Source organism: Rana temporaria, chromosome 3 (assembly GCF_905171775.1).
Source record: "Rana temporaria chromosome 3, aRanTem1.1, whole genome shotgun sequence".
NCBI lineage: Eukaryota > Metazoa > Chordata > Amphibia > Anura > Ranidae > Rana > Rana temporaria.
Genome location: NC_053491.1, coordinates 155,481,858 through 155,503,829, shown reverse-complemented (window position 1 = coordinate 155,503,829; position 21,972 = coordinate 155,481,858). Strand labels below are relative to the sequence as shown.

Below are 21,972 nucleotides of genomic sequence, written 5' to 3'. Positions count from 1 at the left end.
TGTATTTTATTGGGATTTTTATGTGATAGACCAACAAAGTGGCACATAATTGTGAAGAGAAATTAAAATGATAAATGGTTCTTTTTTTTTTTTTTTTTTTTTTTTAATACGGTATGTGAAAAGTGTGGTGTGCATTTGTATTCAGCCCCCGAGTCAATACTTTGTAGAACCACCTTTCAGTGCATTTATAGCTGCAAGTTTTTTTGGGGATGTCTCCACCAGCTTTGCACATTTTGTGAGTGAAATGTTTGCCCATTCTTCTTTGCAAAATAGCGCAATCTCTGTCAGATTGGATGGAGAGCTTCTGTAAACTGAAATTTTCAAGTCTTGCCACAGATTCTGAATTGGATTTACAGTAGGTCTGGACTTTGACTGGGCCATTCGAACACCTGAATATGCTCAAGTCAAGTCTTTTGCAGACTTTTTCATCTAAGATTGCCCTGTATTTGGCTCCATCCATCTTCCCATCGACTCAGACCAGTTTCCCTGTCCCTGGTTAAACAAAAGCATCCCCACAATATAATGCTGCCACCACCATGTTTCATGGTGGGGATGGTGTGTTCAGGGTGATGTGCATTGTTAGTTTCTGCCACACATAGCATTTTGCTTTTAGGCCAAAAAGTTCAATTTTGGTCTCATCTGACCAGAGCACTTTCTTCCACATGTTTGTTGTATCCCCCACATGGCTTCTCACAAACTGTAAAAGGGACTTCTTATGGCTTTCTTTCAACAATGGCTTTCCTCTTGTCACTCTTGCATAAAGGCCAGATTTGTGGAGTGCACAACTAATAGTTGTCCTGTGGACAGATTCTCCCACCTCAGCTGTGGATCTCTGCAGCTCCTCCAGAGTTACCATGGGCCTATTGGCTGCTTCTCTAATTAATGCTCTCCTAGGTGAGTCTAGGTGGACGGCCATGTCTTGCTAGGTTTGCAGTTGTCCCATACTCTCCATTTTCAGGTGATGGATTGAACAGTGCACCGTGGGATATTCAAAGCTTGGGATATTGTTTTATTACCTAACGGTTCTTTAAACTTCTCCACAACTTTATCCCGGACCTGTCTGGTGTGTTCCTTGGCCTTCATGAAGCGGTTTATTCACAGACGTTCTCTAACAAACCTTTGAGGGCTTTACAGAACTGTATTTATACTTTTAAATTACACACAGGTGGACTTTATTTACTAATTCTGTGACTTCTGAAGGCAATTGATTCCACTAGATTTTAGTTAGGGGTATCAGAGTAAAGGGGGCTGAATACAAATGTACGCCACACTTTTCAGATACCGTATTTTCCGGTGTATAAGACGACTTTTTGCATCTAAAATCATGCCCCAAAAGTCGTCTTATACGCCGGGTACCTGTCTGTCAGACGGCGGCCATCCATTATTCAAAAGCCGTGCCTCCTCCTCTGACTGTTCCGTAATAGGCGGAACACTAATTTTTCCAGCAGAGCCTCTGTTCAGTGTTCCGCCTATCACGGACGCCTTCTCATTCTCAGATGAGAGGACATCCGTGATAGGAGGAACACTGAACAGAGGCTCTGCTGGGAAAATTGGTGTTCGCCTATCACGGAACAGCCTGAGGAGGAGGCGCGGCTTTTGAATAATGGATGGCCGCCGTCTGACATACTCTGCAAACAGGAGAAGGTAGGGAGATCGTCGAGGCAGGGAATGGAATGGCACAGTGAGGCATGTATAGATGGCACAGTTAGGGGTCGTGTTATACAGTGAGTATATCCCAAAACCAACATTTTAGCTGGAAAATTAGGGGGTCGTCTTATACGCCCAGTCATCTTTTATACGCCGGCAAATACAGTATTTATTTGTAAAAAAAAATTTGAAAACCATTTATCATTTTCTTTCCACTTCATAATTATGTGCCAGTTTGTGTTGGTCTATCACATAAAATTACAATAAAATACATTTACGTTTTTAGTTGTAACATGACAAATGTGGAAAATTTGAGGTATGAATACCGTATTTGCCAGTGTATAAGGCGACCAGGTGTATAAGACGACCCCCTAATTTTACAGTTTAAGATTTTTTGCCTGTACTCACTGTACAAGACGACCCCCCTTCTGAGACTTCATATTTCTTCCTTCTGGAGCTATATTCTTCTTCTTGCTGGAGCCATATTATTCTTCCTTCTTGCTGGAGCCAATCACGGCGAGCGATTGTATTCTATTAATGAATACAAAGCCTGCTTGGATTGGCAGAGGCTGTAACATCATCAGCCCACGCCTCTCTGACGCTCAAAGCCAATCCGAGCAGGCTACTACTGTATGTAGCCTGCTCGGATTGGCAGAGATTGTTACTCCAATCTGAGCATGCTCTGTATTCATTCGCTCACTGGGATTGGCTAAACGGTATATACTGTATGAAGCCAAAGCTACATACAGTATTACTGCACATCCAGCAGGCATCTGAGCAGCTGACGTGGCGAATAAGACCACCGCTGCTTTTTGGCCAGTTTTTCTTAAGTGTAAAAGGTAGTCTTTTCAAGGCAATGTATTTCCATTTTAGAATGGGGATAACTGGTCAGGGGCTCTCTGTCATTGTGGCACTGATTTCATTATAGTGTAGTAACCCTAAAGTGTACCAAGGCACCGTGGCTTCAAAGTTCTTGTGCTTGAAAGCTAAAAGTACACCGGACTTTCATAAAACCTAAAGTAAGCCAGCAGAATGTACATCTAGAGAATGCATCAAATCTGTTTTGTATGTTTTAGAATCTTTGCCAGATTTAAAATCACATCTGCAAAAAAAAAAAAAATGCTTAAACCAACACTAGAATTTTTATGAACAGCTAATTTCCTGTCTCTTCTCTTTGGTGCATTTTTTCCTTGCCTTTTATATATTTATTTCAAGTGTGTGGCAGATGAGGTGCAGTTGTGTGCATGTTTGATTTTAGCAGCTTTTTCTTATTAAGATTCAGCGTGAATGTGCCGAATGGCTGCTGGCTGGCAGCCACACCCTTGATAGTAGCACATGCTATGTATGCTTTTCACCTATTAGTGTTCAATGATTCATACAGTAACAAAGGGATGTCTGCTTGTCCCTCTACTAAATTAATCTTTTACTCCTCTCTCTAGTAATATATACAAGAGCGTACATCCCGTTTTTTGTGTACTTTAGACTGGAGGATGTATGCTAAAAATACTTGCCATCAATAATCTTGCCAGCTGTTCTCGATTTCAGATGATGTTGGATATGACCTTCATTTTTGCTACACACCACTTCAAATATCTCACCTGCACCAACAATGTGTTCTGGGTTTCTAAATAAAAGCACATTTTGAATGCAAAGTATTTTATGACACTTTCATAATTTGTTTTTGGTGGTTGGTTTGTGCCTGATAAACCTTGGTAATGATAACTAACTCTTGTTAAATGAATCCTTGTTGTTTGGGGGTAAAAGGACAAAACTGAGCTTGGATGCCTTGCACATGCTTAGAGTACATGCACATGGGCAGTTTGGCACCTATGAGTCAAGCCTCTGCCTCATCTAGCCTCGCTGCCATATGAAGCGGATGGATGTTATAACGAGTGATTCTTTTACGGGTGACATCATCTCGGCCAAAGTCTATTTCCCTGGATATAAGCTATTGCATATCATGACATGCCGGAAATGTATTCATGTAGACTTGCAATGTCTACGTTCTTAGATTTACCTAATGCATTAGCTGCACCTTGAAAGTGTAACTCACATGTCTGCTTCTATGGTTTGGGAAGCAGCATTTTGGGGCAGTCCTGAGCACTCAAGAAAATAAGATACATGCAAGCACTTCTTATTTCTTTATCCTCCTCTTTAACTTTTGTACAGGTGTATATTTTTACAAGTGTTTTCCATCTTCTCCTAATTTTATTTATTTCAGGTACTTGCATAGCGCTGTCAATTTACGCAGAGCTTTTACATATAAATTGTACATTCACATCAGTCCCTACCCTCAGGGAGCTTACAACCTAAGGTCCCTAACTCGCATTCTTTCATACTATGGCCAATTTAGACAGGATCCATGTCTTTGGAGTGTAGGAGGAAACCGGAGTACCCAGAGGAAACTCGAGCCAGGCACAGGGAAAACATTCAACTCCAGGCAGGTAGTGGGCTTCGAACCAGCGACCCTTTTGCTTGTCACTGAGTATGAAAATGTCAGTTGCATGCCTATAGTCCCAGACCGCCCCCCAATGATTCAATCTGAAAGCACACAAAGTATTTGTTAAAGGTATACAGCTATAGTGATATAAATTTCAATTACATATTTGTACTTGAAGCATTTAATTTATTCTAATGCAAAACAAACAAGTACTTTGAACACAATTAATCCATCATTTCCAATTCACAATGTGTTTTTCTTTATGTATGAATATGATTAAAGTACCCCAAATAACAAGTAATTATTGTATTTTAAGCTACGCAATGCCCTTAAAAAAAAAAAATCATTTCTTGAGGGTTTAGTCTGTATTTATATTTTACACATTGTTAAGGAAAATGAATTTTCCACAACCTCTTTCGAATTTGGAAAAAAAGCAAAGAAAAGATTTTCTTTAACATAATTATATTCAGTGGCAGATCAGCAGGGCAGCTCAATTATAGTTTGTACCATAGGTTACACTTTGCATAGTGCTTCAATTATTAAGCAATACCGTTGTAATTATCTCGTGTCAATTAAGCTTTGGAGAGATAAAAAAAAACTGTTGAATATATCAAGTGCGATTTAGGCTGCTAACATTTATACTTTTTCTGCTTATTTTTCTGCTCAATAATGATTATGAAAATTGGTTCTTTTTTTAAATGATTTAATGGTTTAAGTGATAACATTTTATACCCAAAGAATTTGCCTAAAGTATAAATTGCAGTAGGGCTTTTTTTGGTTGGGGGGCACAGATGGAAATGCTTTTTTATGTATTTGTTGCTTTCTATGTCTCCTTAGCGTGACTTCCCTTAAAGTGGAAGTTCAGTCAAAAATGAACTTCTGTTGACATTATAGCGACCACAAAGTTGCATGATTTAAAGTGCAACTTTGATTCAACTTTACACTCTCTGGAGCAAAGTCGCTTCAAAGCATTGCATCCACAGGATATTTAGAATCTTGTCAGTTTATTTGTATTTTTGAACGGATGTTCAGATTCCATCACTTCCTCTAGCTTGTATCAGCATTCACTTCCTGTTAGGTCATCTCCCAGAAGCCTTCACTTTCTTGTTGCATCACAGAAGAGGGCATGATGGGGTGTGTTCACCACTCTGGACCACACTAATCGAATTCCAATACAATCTGATTGTACAATCTCCTTTAGAGCTCCCATCAGCTGTTGTACAAGGGCCTGTCTGATTGGATACACGTTGAGCGGGTTTCTCAGGTGTGTCCTCTATTCCATAGGTTTGGTAAATCTAAAGGAAATTGTACATTCAGATTGCATACTGTATGGCCATCTTTACAATCGCCCCCAGAGAAGCTCCAGAACTTTTTTTGGAGCAGAATATGGTGCGTTGCCACAGTTTTTGGTGCATTTTCTGCACTTGGGGAGCTTTTCACATGTAATGACAACACAAACACAATGCTCACCAATTTCACCTTCAGGCCCCATTCACACCTAGAGTAGTAGAAGTGCATGGTTTTTGGCTTGTTTTTCTAGTGATGCACATAGAGCAGTCTGTTGATTTCAATGGGCTGTGCTACACCTGGCAAAGTAGCTCATGGGACATTTCTGCAGGTTTTACTGCATTTGTCACCTATTTTTTCATGTGGCAAAATGTGTGTTTGCTTCTGTGTTTGGTGTGCTGTTAACAATTAATGGCACTGAAAGCACAACCAGGTAATTTTGGGTGTATAACTGTGGCCATACACTGTACAATATGATTGTACAATCTCCTTTTTTAGATTTACGAAAAGTATATAATAGGACACACCATCTATCTTACTCTGTATCCAATCGGGCAGGTTCTTGCACTACATCAGGGGTGTCCTGTGGGCTGATTGCGGCCCCAGGGAATCTGTCCTGCAGTATAGTGTACAACATAGGAGACATTGTCTTGCTACCCCAATGTGTACGGTCAATGTCTGTGAATGGTCTAGTAACTCTATGATGGTATTATATGTGAATGAGTCATTTAGCAAGGATTCATAGAGGGAGATTTACTATAACTGGTGCACAAAGAATCTGGTACAGGTGTACATAGTAACCAATCAGCTTCTAGGTCTTAGGCTCGGTTAACACTGCCACGACTTTTGACCCGACCTGTGAAACCCCAAGTCGGGTGACATATGAGGAGCTGTCTTAATTAGCACTAGTTCCTGTACTACTTCAAGGTTACTTCTATCCGATTTGTATTCTATACCTCTATCAAAGCAGTACTCAAGTCATGTAACTTTCAGGTCATGGCAGTGTGAACGGAGTCATATTGTCAAAGCTTAATTGGACAAGCTGAAATTAGGAGCTGATTGGGTACTATGAACAGCTGCACCAGATTCTGTGTGCACTAGTTTGGGTAAATCTTCCCCATAGTGCAACTACTGCATCTACACGATTAACGAATACCAGTTATTGTAGAAATGCTTTACACAATTGAAGGTTTTCTCTTTCACCCTAAGGCCCCTTTCACACTGAGGCGCTTTGCAGGCACTATAGCACTAAAAATGGCGCCTGAAAAGCACTGTGAAAGAGCTGCTCCATTCACTCCCTTTTCCGGCCTCTAGCGGGGGTTTAAAGTGCCCCACTTTTGTCCGAAAAGGCCCAAAAACAAGGGTAATGCGCTGCTAAAAAATACCTGGGCGCTTTCGGTGTGAAAGCAGCCTAAAGGGTGACCTTGTGCCTTCGTGGAGCCTTTAAGTTGAATCCTTATTTGCATGCCTTTCCAAATAGTTATATGTAAACAGAAAAATACATTTTAAAGATATTTGAAGTCGTTCTTGTGTGTCTGAATTGGATAACAGAATGGGTAAATCCATACCTTTCCTGTAGAAAATTCTGCTCCAGGTTGTCTCTTGGTAATAGCTGCCTCCTTATGGCTTCCCCCGCCAGTGTTGTCGGTGCCTCCTTCTCTCTGACTGCCTGCATAGCAAGCCCTTATTATAAGGGCTTGATCTCAAGTTGGGCTGTGTGCATCTTTAGTCATACATAGTGCTCTCGCTGCTGCAGAGTCTCTTGTGAAGAGAGATGGCAGAATAGTTGTTGGGGATGGGCACAGCACTGGATGGAGCTCGGGTAAGTGTTCTAAGGTGGGGGCTGGGGGGAACCACTTTTGAAAGTGTGTGTGTGTGTGTGTGTGTGTGTGTGTTTTTTTTTTTACCTAAAGGCAGAGAATGCATTCAGGTAAAAAAAAAAAAAAAAAACTTTTATAATCGCTTTAGCTTTGGGCAGATATAAAAGACAAAAATGATTGCAACTTTCTAATCATTACTAATCTAATCCATACTTGTATTAATAATTGCGCAAAGAAGCTGTACAAAAAACAATACGTTTGTGTGCTGACAAGAAGCAAGCTGATAGGAGGAGAAAGCAGGATTGACAGATAGAGGAGCTGATCATTGTACTGCTTTTCCTTTCACTGTCCATTCACAGGCAGAGGCAGATCCAGGACAGCCTGAGCTCAGAGGAAGGGGTTTGAATAATGCTGGCTATCAGACTGAGGGCATCTAATAATGGAGAAAAGAACTGCAGGTAAAATCTGTGGATTGAGGATGAATATTGCAGCAGAAGCAGTTTTATTTTTTTTTATCTTATTAACTGCTTGCCGACCAGCCGCCGCAGTTATACGGTGGCAGGTCGGCTCTGCTGGGCGAGAGCATGTAGCTATAAGTCACCTCGCCGAGCAGCCAATAGGGGCGCTCCCCCCTGACGCCGACAGTGTATGAACAGCGATTTGTCATTTCCCCATTGTCAGTCCACCCCCCCTTCAGTTAGAACACACCCAGGGAACATGATTAACCCCGTCCTCGCCCCCTAGTGTTAACCCCTTCACTGCCAGTGGTATTTTTATAGTAATCAATGCATTTTTATAGCACTGATCGCTATAAAAATGCCAATGGTCTCAAAAATGTGTCAAGTGTCCCCCATAATGTCGCAGTACCGATAAAAATCACTGATCGCCGCCATTACTAGTAAAAAAAAAATATTAAGAAAAATGCCATAAAACTATCCCCTATTTTGTAAACGCTATAACTTTTGCGCAAAACAATCAATAAACGCTTATTGCGATTTTTTTTTTTTAACGAAAAATATGTAGATGAATACGTATCTGCCTAAACTGAGGAATTTTTTTTTTTTTTTTTAAATATATTTTTGGGGATATTTATTACAGCAAAAAGTAAAAAATATTCATTTTTTTTTCGAAATTGTCGCTCTATTTTTGCTTATAGCGCAAAAACTAAAAATCGCAGAGGTGATCAAATACCACCAAAAGAAAGCTCTATTTGTGGGAAAAAAAGGACGCCAATTTTGTTTGGGAGCCACGTCGCACGACCACGCAATTGTCAGTTAAAGCAACGCAGTGCCGAATCGCAAAAAGTGGCCTGGTCTTTTGACCAGCAATATGGTCCGGGGGTTAAGTGGTTAAAGAACTATTTATTAGTATGTTTGTGGCAGGAGCTCTGCTTTAAATCACCTTTTTTGGTGACCAAAGCCAAACTAATCCCCAGATAAGAGCCAAGTGATGCATTGTATAAAGAGCAGAATTGATTTGCCTTATGGGGCTTTGCTTTTTTTATATAGAAGATCCGTCTGTCCGTATACATTCTAGATGGGAGAGAAGATATGTTTTTAGTTTGTATGCTTATATGTCATCGTGCATGTGTGCCTATAAAATCTTTTTGGAATTGTCCCCTTCTATGTAATAAAAAAGAGACTTTACCTGCTCTGTTTTTATTAAAAACCTGTATCGATGGAAAATATATGAATGCGGCTTTGAGCTTGTAAATATGAATGGGGAGATCATAAGATTTTTGTGTTACTATGTATTTTCTATATTTAGTACACATTGGTTACAGAATTTTGCTTTGTACCGTAGATATGATCTTTGTGGTTTGAGACCAAAGCTTTTTTGGTTTTATTGACTTGGAAACCGTATTGAGCTCCATTCAGTGTCTGTTCATCATGCTTTCATGTGTAGAGTTTGCAAAAAAGGTTTAGCAATGTTCTCACAATATTGGTAACAACAGAAAAAAAACTATAGCTCTTCAGCTCTTGTCATAACTCTTGTCATGTAGTTTCACATGTCAGTGTGTACTGCTTCTAGTACTACAAATTTCTTGTCAGAAGCGGATTACAGCATGTATAAAAATAGCTCCTAAACTCTTTCACCAGGGTAATCTACATATATTTAACAGCTTTGATTTGTAATATCGCCTACTGCTTTTACATTGATTTTCAAGGTAGAGCATGGAATCTGCAATAAGAAATTACCTCTTGAGAAAAAAGCAAGAAGTTCACAATCGATTAAATTAAATATTTTCACCAACTCGGTTACCAAATTTGATGATATATTAAAGATGAACACCTGCTAAATAAAAAATAAGGCTAAATTTACACTGACTTGCAGTAAAATGCAGATAAAGTGGATGTGCATTTTCATCGGTTTTTATGTGCGTTTTAACTAGACGTGCCCAGAATGGAAATTTTAGTATGGAAAATGCAGGATGCCTTTAGTCGATAGCTGAAAATTACAGTTTTGCAAAATTTATATATATATATTATATAGTGTTCAACTTTTTAATTGATATCATCAGTTTACATTAATATAAATCTATTGTTGGCCTTTATTGGCACTATTTCTTGTATCATGTTTGCAATCTCTTACTTAAACACATTGCTAATAGTATTGGAAAAATTTCCATTCGGTGCACCTCTAGTAGATATGATACAGGAGATGGTCAGAGACAGCAGACATTAGGGTTGTCCCGATACTAGTATCGGTGCCGATACGGAGCATTTGCAGGAGTACTTGTAATCCTGCAAATGCTCCCGGTGCCTAATCCAATACCTGGACAGTCAGGGGTGATCAGTGCGGCAGTAGGGGACGTTATAATCACAGATCTCCCTGTGTGGCTTTCATTAAAGCAACTGACAGTCGCTTCTCCTCTTCGCAGCTTTCAGCTGCTTTATTTAAAGCCACACAGGGAGATAGGTGCAGTGTCGGGGGAAGTTATAATCATCAATCATCCCTGAGTGTCCCCTGTATCCTTCTCCGACTTCCCTCTGTGTCCTCTGTTCCTCCTCTGTGCTCCTCAGGTCCACACTGTCCTCCTCCATTCCCCTGTGTGTGTGTCTATTTTTCTGAATGGACAGTCAGTTTTTTTTTTTTTTATTACAATGTTTCTTTAATTATTTTTTATTCAACCCTGTTGGGGGGCTTTGGTGAGATGTCAGACCCCTGACATCTCCCCTTTTGAGACATGAAAAGGGATTGAGGACACAGATTCCCCAGTATATATATATATATATATATATATATATATATATGTGTGTGTGTGTGTGTGTGTGTGTGTGTGTGTGTGTGTGTGTGTGTGTGTGTGTGTGTGTGTGTGTGTGTGTATACAGGGAGTGCAGAATTATTAGGCAAGTTGTATTTTTGAGGATTAATTTTATTATTGAACAACAACCATGTTCTCAATGAACCCAAAAAACTCATTAATATCAAAGCTGAATATTTTTGGAAGTAGTTTTTAGTTTTAGCTATTTTAGGGGGATATCTGTGTGTGCAGGTGACTATTACTGTGCATAATTATTAGGCAACTTAACAAAAAAAAAATATATACCCATTTCAATTATTTATTTTTACCAGTGAAACCAATATAACATCTCAACATTCACAAATATACATTTCTGACATTCAAAAACAAAACAAAAACAAATCAGTGACCAATATAGCCACCTTTCTTTGCAAGGACACTCAAAAGCCTGCCATCCATGGATTCTGTCAGTGTTTTGATCTGTTCACCATCAACATTGCCTGCAGCAGCAACCACAGCCTCCCAGACACTGTTCAGAGAGGTGTACTGTTTCTTTATCGTACATCACGGGACACAGAGCAGCATATTCATTACTATGTGGGTTATATGGAGTACCTTCAGGTGTTGACACTGGCAATCTCAAACAGGAAATGCCCCTCCCTATATAACCCCCTCCCATAGGAGGAGTACCTCAGTTTTTACGCCAGTGTCTTAGGTGTTAGTCATGGTTTAGCTTGCCTCCGCATCCTTGGGATTAGGTGAGCTACCGGTTCTGTCCAAAAAAGCCTGAGCGCTAAAGTGGTCAGTAACCGGACCCCAAACCCTTGGGGTATAGCCCATAATGCTTTCTTTTTAAGAGAGCTGGACCCTGGGCCCAGAACTTAGAAAACCTTTGGGCGCCTAATGTTTTCTGTTTGCCAGGGTGCTGTATGGGTCCAGGACAGTGGATCCTTCATGGAAGAAGAAGGTTCCCAGGGCCTGAAGGTCTAGACATCCCCACGGAGATGGGGGAAGATTGGGCCTCTTGCTTGGCAAAGTCCTGCGGCATGGAGCAGGTAAGTAAGGGGAAAAACTTGCGGAACTTGGCTCTTAGCAAGTTTTTTCTGGGAGGTCACAGGGGACATGCCTAAGGTTATGCATTGCATCTGGCAAACCAGTCACATATCATGAAGATAGGATGGCTCTATATGTTATCATTCCCCATAAAAAGTGACCTCCCTGGTAGTGTTGGAAAAGCTGTGAGTGGGGCCTTTTGTGTACAAATGTATGTGTGTTCAGAGAGCTATGCTTACCTGCAAGCCTCCAGGCGATGCTCTATCCAGTCCTCTTCCTCATGCCTGCAAGGCAGGCAAAAAACGCTGACCTCCTCGTGTGTTCCAGGCCTGCGGCTGCAGGAACAGAGAGGCCCTTCCTCCCAACCCCCCCCCCGTCGGCGGGCGCGCGCGCGGTGCGCGTGCACGTGTTATAGGCGCATTTGGCGCCGTTTTAGCTGGGGGGGAAGGGCGGGTCAGTGGTTTAAGGAAGGGGCGGCCCTTCCTTAGTGCCACAGCTCATTCAATACTTTGGCTTGAGGGAGGAAGGACTGGAGTGAAGCACGGGGCGCTGAGGACACACAGTGGCCAGAAAGAATACTACAGTCTTCAGAAGATTGTGGTTTAGCCTAGGAATAGGCTGTTTTTTCTTTTCCATCTCATAGTCTTTTCTTTGGCAATACTACTCAGGGGGATAGAATGTTTTTTCTTGCCTAGATTGAAAAAAAAAAAAAAAGTGTCATCTGGGGTAGAGGAAACATTTTTTATTCCCCAAACAGGTGTTTGGGCATTTAACTATTTATAAGTCCCAGGTACCAATAAGTAGCAGGTGTGCCTCGGTATTGTACCATGGCATCAAAGAACAAGCCAGAGGGTACAAAAGGTGGGGATTCCCCCACAGAGTCTGAGGTCTCGGACAGAGCTATGCCGCTGCTTTCCCCACAGGGAGCCTTTGGGCCATCGGGATCTGGGGCTGGAGCTGACGCGAGTCAACCCAACCCTAAGATGGTCACGGAGGAGGTGTTGCTCACCTCTTTAAATGAGATGCGGAGAAGCATGGGAGAAATGATAGCCGCAGCTATGCGGGGTAGTAAGCGGAATAGATCTCCGTCACCCGTGCGCGGACCCTCGGAAGAGGAGGTCCTTTCCTCTGGGGAATTGGACGACCTCTTGGACAAAGACCAAGTAGGTTCAGGGATCGAAGACCTGGATACAGAGGAGTCTGGGGCAGTCTCCCTGAGGGAGAGCTGGTGGATTCAAGGCTTGACGGACTTGGTCCATAAGGCATTCAACCTGCCTGTACCAGATCTCCAGGTATCGACGATTTCAGCTTTGGGCTCACTGAGGGCGCCTCAAAGCAGTGCTGTGTTTCCGATCCATCCTCTATTGGAGGGAGTCTTGTTCCAAGAGTGGAACAAACCAGACAAGGTGTTCTTACCACCTAAGAAATTTTCTGTCTTATATCCTATGGAAGAAAAGTTTTCCAAGAGATGGGCTTCTCCTGCAGTAGACGCAGCCATCTCATGTGTTAACAAATCGTTAACATGCCCTGTAGAGAACGTACAGGTTTTCAAAGATCCAGTTGATAAGCGCTTGGAAGCACTACTTAAGAACTCCTTCACTTCTGCAGGGGCAGTAGTACAGCCAGCCGTGGCTGCGATTGGAGTCGCTCAAGCTTTATCAGATCAATTTAAGCAAATGCTTGAACTTATTCCTGCCGAGCAGGCAGAAGAATTTTCGGATGTCCCTAAGGCCATATGTTTTACGGTAGACGCAATCAAGGATTCCATCCAGCAAGCGTCACGTTTATCGTTATCCCTTATCCATATGAGAAGACTCTTATGGTTGAAAAGCTGGGAGGCTGAGCCCCCATGCAAGAAGCTCCTGGTAGGGTTCCCCTTCCATGGAGGACGGCTCTTCGGAGAGGACCTAGATAAATACATTCAGACCATTTCAAGCGGCAAGAGTACACTCTTGCCAACTAAGAAGAAGGTTCAGGGGCCTGCGTTTAAACGACAGTCCTCCCCTGGGCAGGGGCCCTCTAATGCCAAGCAGTATCGACGGCCTCCTGCAAGAGCAAACTTCGGCTTCAACAGCAGATCAGAAGGACAGGCTGTTAGAGGCAAGAGGCAGTGGTTTCGCAAGCCAGCAAAACCAGCCCCCAAATCTACCTCATGAAGGGGCGCCCCCACCCACGAAGGTGGGGGGAAGGCTGCGACTCTTTTCGGAGATTTGGGAAGCCAGCATTCCCGACGAGTGGGTACGGTCTTCCGTGGCCACAGGCTACAAGCTAGAGTTCCTAAGGTTTCCTCCTCCTCATTTCCAGGAGTCGAGGATTCCAAACGATCTGGAGAAAGGAGCCGCATTAAGATCGGCTCTAGATCATCTACTTTCCCAGGGAGTAATAGTAGAGGTACCAGTCCTGGAACAGGGGCTGGGTTTCTACTCCAACCTAATGGAGGCTACGGCCCCCCGGGTGTTCACGAAGGTTCTAGCTCCAATCCTAGCCAAGCTAAGGATCCAAGGGGTCACGATCCTAGCATACCTGGACGACCTCCTAGTCATAGACCACTCGTCTCCCGGCTTGGAGCGAGCAGTGGCCCTCACGGTCCAATACCTCGAGAGGTTCGGCTGGGTCCTAAATCGAGAAAGGTCAGCATTCCAGCCCACAAGGCAGTTGGAATATCTCGGCATGAGATTAGACACAGAACAACAAAGGGTGTTCCTACCTCTGAGGAAGGTCAAAGCCATCAAGGAATTAATCCTACTGGTTCTAAGCAAGAAGGAACCGACTATTCGCCTATGTATGAGACTACTAGGCAAGATGGGGGCTACATTCGAGGCGGTGCCATACGCCCAGAGCCACACTCGCATCCTGCAGGCAGCCATCCTGTCAGCATGGAGCAGAAGGCCACAGGCCTTGGATATCCCGTTGCCACTCTCATCAAGAGTCCGGCAAAGTCTGTGTTGGTGGTTAGACCCTCAGAATCTACTGAAGGGAAAGTCTTTCAACCCAGTGGCTTGGAAGATAGTGACCACAGACGCCAGCCTGACGGGCTGGGGAGCGATTGTGGATGGTTCCACTCGCCAAGGTATTTGGGCAAGGCCAGAGAAGCTTTTACCCATCAACATCTTGGAGCTCAGAGCGGTTCGACTAGCCCTCAGGGCTTGGACGTCGAAATTGCAGGGGTTCCCGGTGAGAGTTCAATCAGACAATGCCACGGCAGTGGCATACATAAATCACCAAGGGGGAACCAGGAGTCAGGCCGCTCAGAGAGAAGTGAGCTTGATTCTCCTAGGGGCAGAGGCTCATGTGCCCTGCATATCGGCAATATTCATTCCCGGAGTGGACAACTTTCAGGCGGACTTCTTAAGCCGCCAGACTCTATTACCGGGGGAATGGTCTCTGCATCCACAAACCTTTCAAGCACTCTGCCAAAAATGGGGAGTGCCGGACGTGGATATCATGGCATCGAGACTCAACAAGAAGCTAGACAGGTTCATGTCCCGCTCAAGGGATCCGATGGCCTGCGGAACCGATGCTCTGGTTTGCCCTTGGCATCAGTTCAAACTTCTTTATGCGTTTCCCCCGCTCCAGTTACTACCCCGCCTGCTGCGCAGGATCCGGGTGGAGCACATACCAGTCATCCTGGTAGCTCCAGCATGGCCCAGAAGGGCATGGTACTCACTAATCTTAAGGATGGTAGTGGGAGACCCTTGGACTCTTCCTCTACGGCCAGACCTGCTATCGCAAGGTCCGATCCTCCACCCTGCCTTACGGCATCTAAATTTGACGGCCTGGAAGCTGAATCCCTGATTCTCAGGGGTAGAGGTCTGTCTCAGAAAGTAATCTCTACCCTAATCAGAGCCAGGAAACCGGTCTCTAGGGTGATTTATTACAGGGTCTGGAAGGCCTATGTAGGCTGGTGTGAGTCCAAGCGATGGCTTTCTCGCAAATTCACCATTGATAGAGTTTTACGTTTTCTCCAGCTAGGAGTGGATAAAGGATTGGCATTAAGCACAATCAAAGGACAGATTTCTGCTCTGTCAGTGTGGTTTCAGCGGCCGCTGGCCACCCACTCGCTGGTTAAGACCTTCCTTCAAGGGGTCTTACGTATTAAACCTCCAGTTAAATCCCCGCTTTGCCCGTGGGATTTAAACCTTGTTCTGTCAAGTTTACAGAAACAACCGTTTGAGCCGTTGGCTGAAATTCCTTTGGTTTTACTGACAAGGAAGTTAGTATTTTTGGTCGCCATAGTTTCCGCAAGAAGAGTATCGGAACTGGCGGCCTTATCCTGTAAGGAACCATATCTTATTTTTCACAAGGACAGGGTCGTTCTCCGCCCTCATCCTTCCTTCCTACCGAAGGTTATATCCAGTTTTCATTTGAACCAGGATTTGGTATTACCATCCTTCTTCCCTAAACCTACTTCCAGAAAGGAAGGGTTGCTGCATACCTTGGATATCGTCAGGGCCATGAAGGCCTATCTTAAAGCTACAAAGAAGATCCGGAAAACAGATGTGCTGTTCATATTACCGGATGGGCCCAAGAAGGGGCAGGCAGCTGCAAAGTCCACCATTTCTAGGTGGATTAAGCAATTAATCACTCAGGCCTACGGCTTGAAAGGGTTGCCTCCTCCAGTATCATTAAAGGCTCATTCTACTAGGGCCATGGGCGCCTCCTGGGCAGCACATCACCAGATCTCTATGGCTCAAGTTTGCAAGGCGGCAACCTGGTCTTCTGTCCACACGTTTACAAAATTCTACCAGTTGGACGTAAGAAGGAATACTGATACAGCCTTTGGGCAGGCAGTGCTGCAGGCTGCAGTTTGAGACCCTCGGATTCCGGGGGCTCCTCTTTTTTGAGTTAAATTTAAAATTTAAGATTATTTTTCTCAACTAAGTTGGATTTATTATGATTTGAGTATTTCTCTAAATTAAATCCTTTTGTCTTGGAGATGTTCTCCCTCCCCTCATTGTGAGCATTGCTTTGGGACATCCCACATAGTAATGAATATGCTGCTCTGTGTCCCGTGATGTACGATAAAGAAAAAGGGATTTTTTAATACAGCTTACCTGTAAAATCCTTTTCTTGGAGTACATCACGGGACACAGAGCTCCCACCCCTCTTTTTGGGGACCATTTTGGGAGGCATACTGCTTGCTACAAAACTGAGGTACTCCTCCTATGGGAGGGGGTTATATAGGGAGGGGCATTTCCTGTTTGAGATTGCCAGTGTCAACACCTGAAGGTACTCCATATAACCCACATAGTAATGAATATGCTGCTCTGTGTCCCGTGATGTACTCCAAGAAAAGGATTTTACAGGTAAGCTGTATTAAAAATCCCTTTTTTCCCTCCTTGTAAATCTCACATTTGATGATGGACCACAGGTTCTCAATGGGGTTCAGATCAGGTGAACAAGGAGGCCATGTCATTAGTTTTTCTTCTTTTATACCCTTTCTTGCCAGCCACGCTGTGGAGTACTTGGACGCGTGTGCTGGAGCATTGTCCTGCATGAAAATCATGTTTTTCTTGAAGGATGCAGACTTCTTCCTGTACCACTGCTTGAAGAAGGTGTCTTCCAGAAACTGGCAGTAGGACTGGGAGTTGAGCTTGACTCCTTCCTCAACCCGAAAAGGCCCCACAAGCTCATCTTTGATGATACCAGCCCAAACCAGTACTCCACCTCCACCTTGCTGGCGTCTGAGTCGGACTGGAGCTCTCTGCCCTTTACCAATCCAGCCACGGGCCCATCCATCTGGCCCATCAAGACTCACTCTCATTTCATCAGTCCATAAAACCTTAGAAAAATCAGTCTTCAGATATTTCTTGGCCCAGTCTTGACGTTTCAGCTTGTGTGTCTTGTTCAGTGGTGGTCGTCTTTCAGCCTTTCTTACCTTGGCCATGTCTCTGAGTATTGCACACCTTGTGCTTTTGGGCACTCCAGTGATGTTGCAGCTCTGAAATATGGCCAAACTGGTGGCAAGTGGCATCTTGGCAGCTGCACGCTTGACTTTTCTCAGTTCATGGGCAGTTATTTTGCGCCTTGGTTTTTCCACACGCTTCTTGCGACCCTGTTGACTATTTTGAATGAAACCAGGGCTGTGGAGTCGGTAGATAAATGTTCCGACTCCTCAGTTTTATGTACTTCCGACTCCGACTCCCCGACTCCGACTCCTCTGTATTAATATGCGAATGTATTTTATACATTCCTTGAGTGAAAGAAACGCAACCTACCACAGGACTACTGGCTGGGAAGCCAACAGTCTACTGTATTGCACAGTTTAAGCAAAAGACAAACACAATGAAAACAATCAAGTGGCTGGATAGTAGCAGCAGGCATAAACATCAGGAACAGGATCTTTACCAGTTCAAAAATACAAACCACATTATTTGGTTGTTTTAGAACAAAAACAAAGCTTATCTATAATGAACCAAAAACAAAATCTGAAAACCTAGAGATGGTTTCTATTAATCTTGAAATGTAGTTCTAGGCTTAGCAAATGCAAATCAATTCAATGTAGAGTTCTAAGGAAGAGAATTGCCTCTGCCAGATCCTCTTTCATAGAGGCTCTTAAGTCAGACTTTATTATTTTTAGGGCTGAAAATAATCTTTCGACACTGACTTGGGTGGGTGGCATTGCAGTAACTATTCTGGCCACATCACTAACGATCTCTGGATAAACAAGGATGGCTTCTTCAACAGTAAGATTTGATGAGCGATCATACTTTTCAACTTCTTTTAGTGCTTTATAAAACTCCTGTTGGAATTTTTTTATTTGGACACTTACTGGTTCTCTAACATGCGTTCCCTGTAACAGCACAACACTATGGAAAGTATAAGTATTGCAGCTCCTAATTGTGCGTTGTGTGCCATATAGTGAAGCACATGAAAAGCATGCTTCTTCACGGTCACTTAACGTGTTCGTTTTGCGGTTACGTGAGGCACTGCATGCATTGGTCTTTATTCTTACAGTAGAGAAGTCATTAATTATAACTTTTTGTGAATTGGGACATTTAAACTTGCTTTTTTTTTTTTTTTTATTCCAATCTAAATTTAGTAGGAGTCGGAGTCGGTGCATTGTTTGCCGACTCCGACTCCAGGTACCCAAAATTTCCCCCGACTCCGACTCCGACTCCACAGCCCTGAATGAAACGCTTGATTGTTCGATGATCACGCTTCAGAAGCTTTGCAATTTTAAGAGTGCTGCATCCCTCTGCAAGATATCTCACTATTTTTGACTTTTCTGAGCCTGTCAAGTCCTTCTTTTGACCCATTTTGCCAAAGGAAAGGAAGTTGCCTAATAATTATGCACACCTGATATAGGGTGTTGATGTCATTAGACCACACACCTTCTCATTACAGAGATGCACATCACCTAATATGCTTAATTGGTAGTAGGCTTTCGAGCCTATACAGCTTGGAGTAAGACAACATGCATAAAGAGGATGATGTGGTCAAAATACTCATTTGCCTAATAATTCTGCACTCCCTGTGTGTGTGTGTATATGTATATGTGTATATATATATATATATATATATATATATATATATATATATATATATATATATATATATATATATATATATATATATATATATATATATATATATATATATATATATATATATATATATTTAAAAACGTGGTCGTTTTTTTACAATTGACACCGTCTACGTCTCATCAGTGCTGCATATTAGTGCCACTGTTGCTTGTATTCTGTCTTAAAAAAATGGTATCGGGACAACCCTAGCAGACATGATACAAAAGATCAATGCAGCCTCACCAGTGACCCAATCACACAGAGCGGCAATCTCCCACTGTGTCACGGAGCTAGATTTGTATTTCCCAGGCCGGGTGACAGCAGTATCAAAGTCCCGCCTGATACATGTCACACTGATTTAAATTTTCCAGAATTGGATCAGTGTGCCGTCTATCACAGGAGGCGGGACATTGTTATAGGGGCTGCCAAAACAATTCAGCTCTGTGACACACTCTGTAGTGCCTTTATTGCAATACTCCATAGAGTATTGCTTACTTCCCCCGCAGTATTTTCTTTCCAGAACTAGATGTCCCGATGGCCAGTGTGATTCAACCTCCTTCCTCCGAGCCTAGGCTGTCATGGACCTACCTCCGGGAGTGTTGTCCCTACACAGCGTCGGCTCAGAATATTCCGGCACTGAACGGTGCTCACATGTCTTTACTCAAGTGTCATTCAGTTAAGCAGCAAGGTCTATACACTGCTGACAGAGAAGAGGGAGGAGCAGGGCTTGCCTAAGACTGTTTGCTCATCTTTAGCCAGTGAGAATAGGTTATCGGGTAAAGCCTACAAATGGTACCCATAGCTAACTTTTTAGGTGCACTTACCAACTGTTTATTACACAAGTTTGATCCTTAGTCTGTAGGTCCTGTAAGATGTGAGGTGGGGCCTCCATGGATTGGTCTTGTTTTACCAGCACATTCCACTTCTAATGCTCATGTTGTGCCCATTGTAGGTGCAGCCCCATACAAAACAAACTACGATGTAGTGTGTTTTGACACCTCTATCAGAACCAGCATTACCATGTTTGGCAATTTGACCTACAGTAGCTTTTCTATTGGATTGAACTACACAGGCCACCCTTTGCTCCCAGTATGTATTCGTGAGGCTTGACCTTGTCGCTGGTTCACCAGTTTTCCTTCCTTGAACCATTTTTGGTAGATCCGGACCATGCAGACTGGGAACATCCCATATGAGTTGCAGTTTTGGAGTTGCCATTACAGTTTGGCCCTCGTCAAAGTTTCTCATCCTTACTCTCGCCCATTTTTTCTGCTTTCAACACATCAACTTCTGGTAAATTAACATGTTCATTTATGTGAGATGGTGTACACATAAATCTTTTGGTTATTGGTGCGAAGAGTGATTGTATGGAGAGTAAGTCATGATCAAGTGATGATTTATATTGAGCCAGGTTTCTATCATAGTGAATGGGCCCGCAGCCGCGCCTACCCACTGAGAGCCGCAGGAGGAACTGCTCACCAGCTCTCCATATTGTTAGAGTATTTTATGTGTGCTCCAAGATTTTTTTCCAATGTGACCCAGGAAGGTTAAAAGGTTTGAACACCCACGGGTATGCAGGTAACAGGTTACCAAATTACTAATTTGCTGCATTGTGTCAAGTCCAAAGTATTAAAGGCAGTCAAGTGTTGCCACTGTAGAAAATGAGTGTTTGATTTGGGTGGGGAGACTCTGAAGAGGACACTGTATATTAAAAAAAAAAACTTGGGAAATAACCTGCATATGTAAAAGCCACTTTCTATATAACATGTCCGACCTGGTTCAGCATTTTTGGCGTGCAATGCCATTTTGCTATTCTTGTTTCCCTTTGGCCCAGAGATGTTTTTTTGCCCAAAGTGTCTTTAATATTAAAAGTTTGAATAATCCTATCGTTGTGATATCACTTGTAATATTGCTGTGCCTCAAAGGAAACTTGTACAGTACGAGTTTTTTTAAATGGATTGGTTAACTTTCTAAGACTATTCGGAATACTTTGGGAAATGGTAGTTGTGTATGCACTTTTCCGAAAGCAAAGTGTAATTTCTCAGACTGGAGTGAATGGCTAAGCACAGATGTACTACTTAGTGCAAGTAGTGCAGTACAAGGGGAAATGGTAATGTACTGTGTCCTTTTATCAGGATGAACAGAGATCTCTGCCTCTTAGCTGCTTGAAAGAGTTTTTGTTTTGGGGGCTTTTACTGAGGGGAATATAATCATCTGAGTTTTCTCTTGCCAGAAACATGCACACGGTTTCTTAGGTTAGTAGATTATTTGGACACATCTCTTATTTTGTGTCATTTCTGATACATCTTTCAAAGTCTGTGCAGTAATTTTATGTCATTGGCAAGCAATTTATTTTTCTCATGTGTTTCTTTGCAGGCTGAAATCATAACACATGAATTTAGATTTGGAAGGCTGAGCCTAAACTAAAAAGAATTGTAAGTATGCGATGTGTGGTTTTTAAAATGCACATTTTAATATGTAATCGATGATAGTGTGCTAAAATAGAAAAACAAAAAATATAAATTTACTGTAGAAATGGGGAGGAGAGTGCAGGTTGTGGTGTCTATGCATTACTTACAGAAATGCACTAATTGTGGTCTATTTGATTAGTTGCCCACAGACATGATTTGTTGGTTTGATTCTGCATGTCAGTCTGACTCGTTTCCCTTCATTGTATTCCTATACAAGAATTGCAATGTTTAACTTCTGCATGAAGGATAAAATACAGTGGCTTGTCGGTTGTTTAATAGGTTTTAGCCCTGGTTCACACTGGGTACTATTTGGAACGATTTGAGATGCGATTTGACATGTCAAATCGCATCTCAAATCGGCGACAATTGTCGGCAATGGCACTGTCCTAATCAGTGCGACGCCGCATCTGCGATTTCAAAAAGTAGTTCCTGTACTACTTTTTGCGATTTCGGGCCGCGATTTACATTAAATTGCGGCCGAAATCGC

At 42.8% G+C, this 21,972-nt stretch overlaps 1 protein-coding gene across 4 annotated transcripts in view; it reads left to right on the top strand.

Annotated features, from left to right (window-relative positions):
- PLXNB2 (plexin B2) overlaps window positions 1-21,972 on the top strand; it is a 296,169-nt gene that overhangs the window by 126,585 nt on the left and 147,612 nt on the right. For 3 of the 4 annotated variants that reach the window (XM_040343685.1, XM_040343687.1, XM_040343688.1), the window contains one exon: window positions 21,391-21,449. The gene's annotated coding sequence lies outside the window, so the exon portion shown is untranslated. Of the gene's footprint in view, window positions 1-7,553; window positions 7,653-21,390; window positions 21,450-21,972 lie in introns of those variants that run through there. The other variant, XM_040343686.1, reaches the window with a different exon arrangement.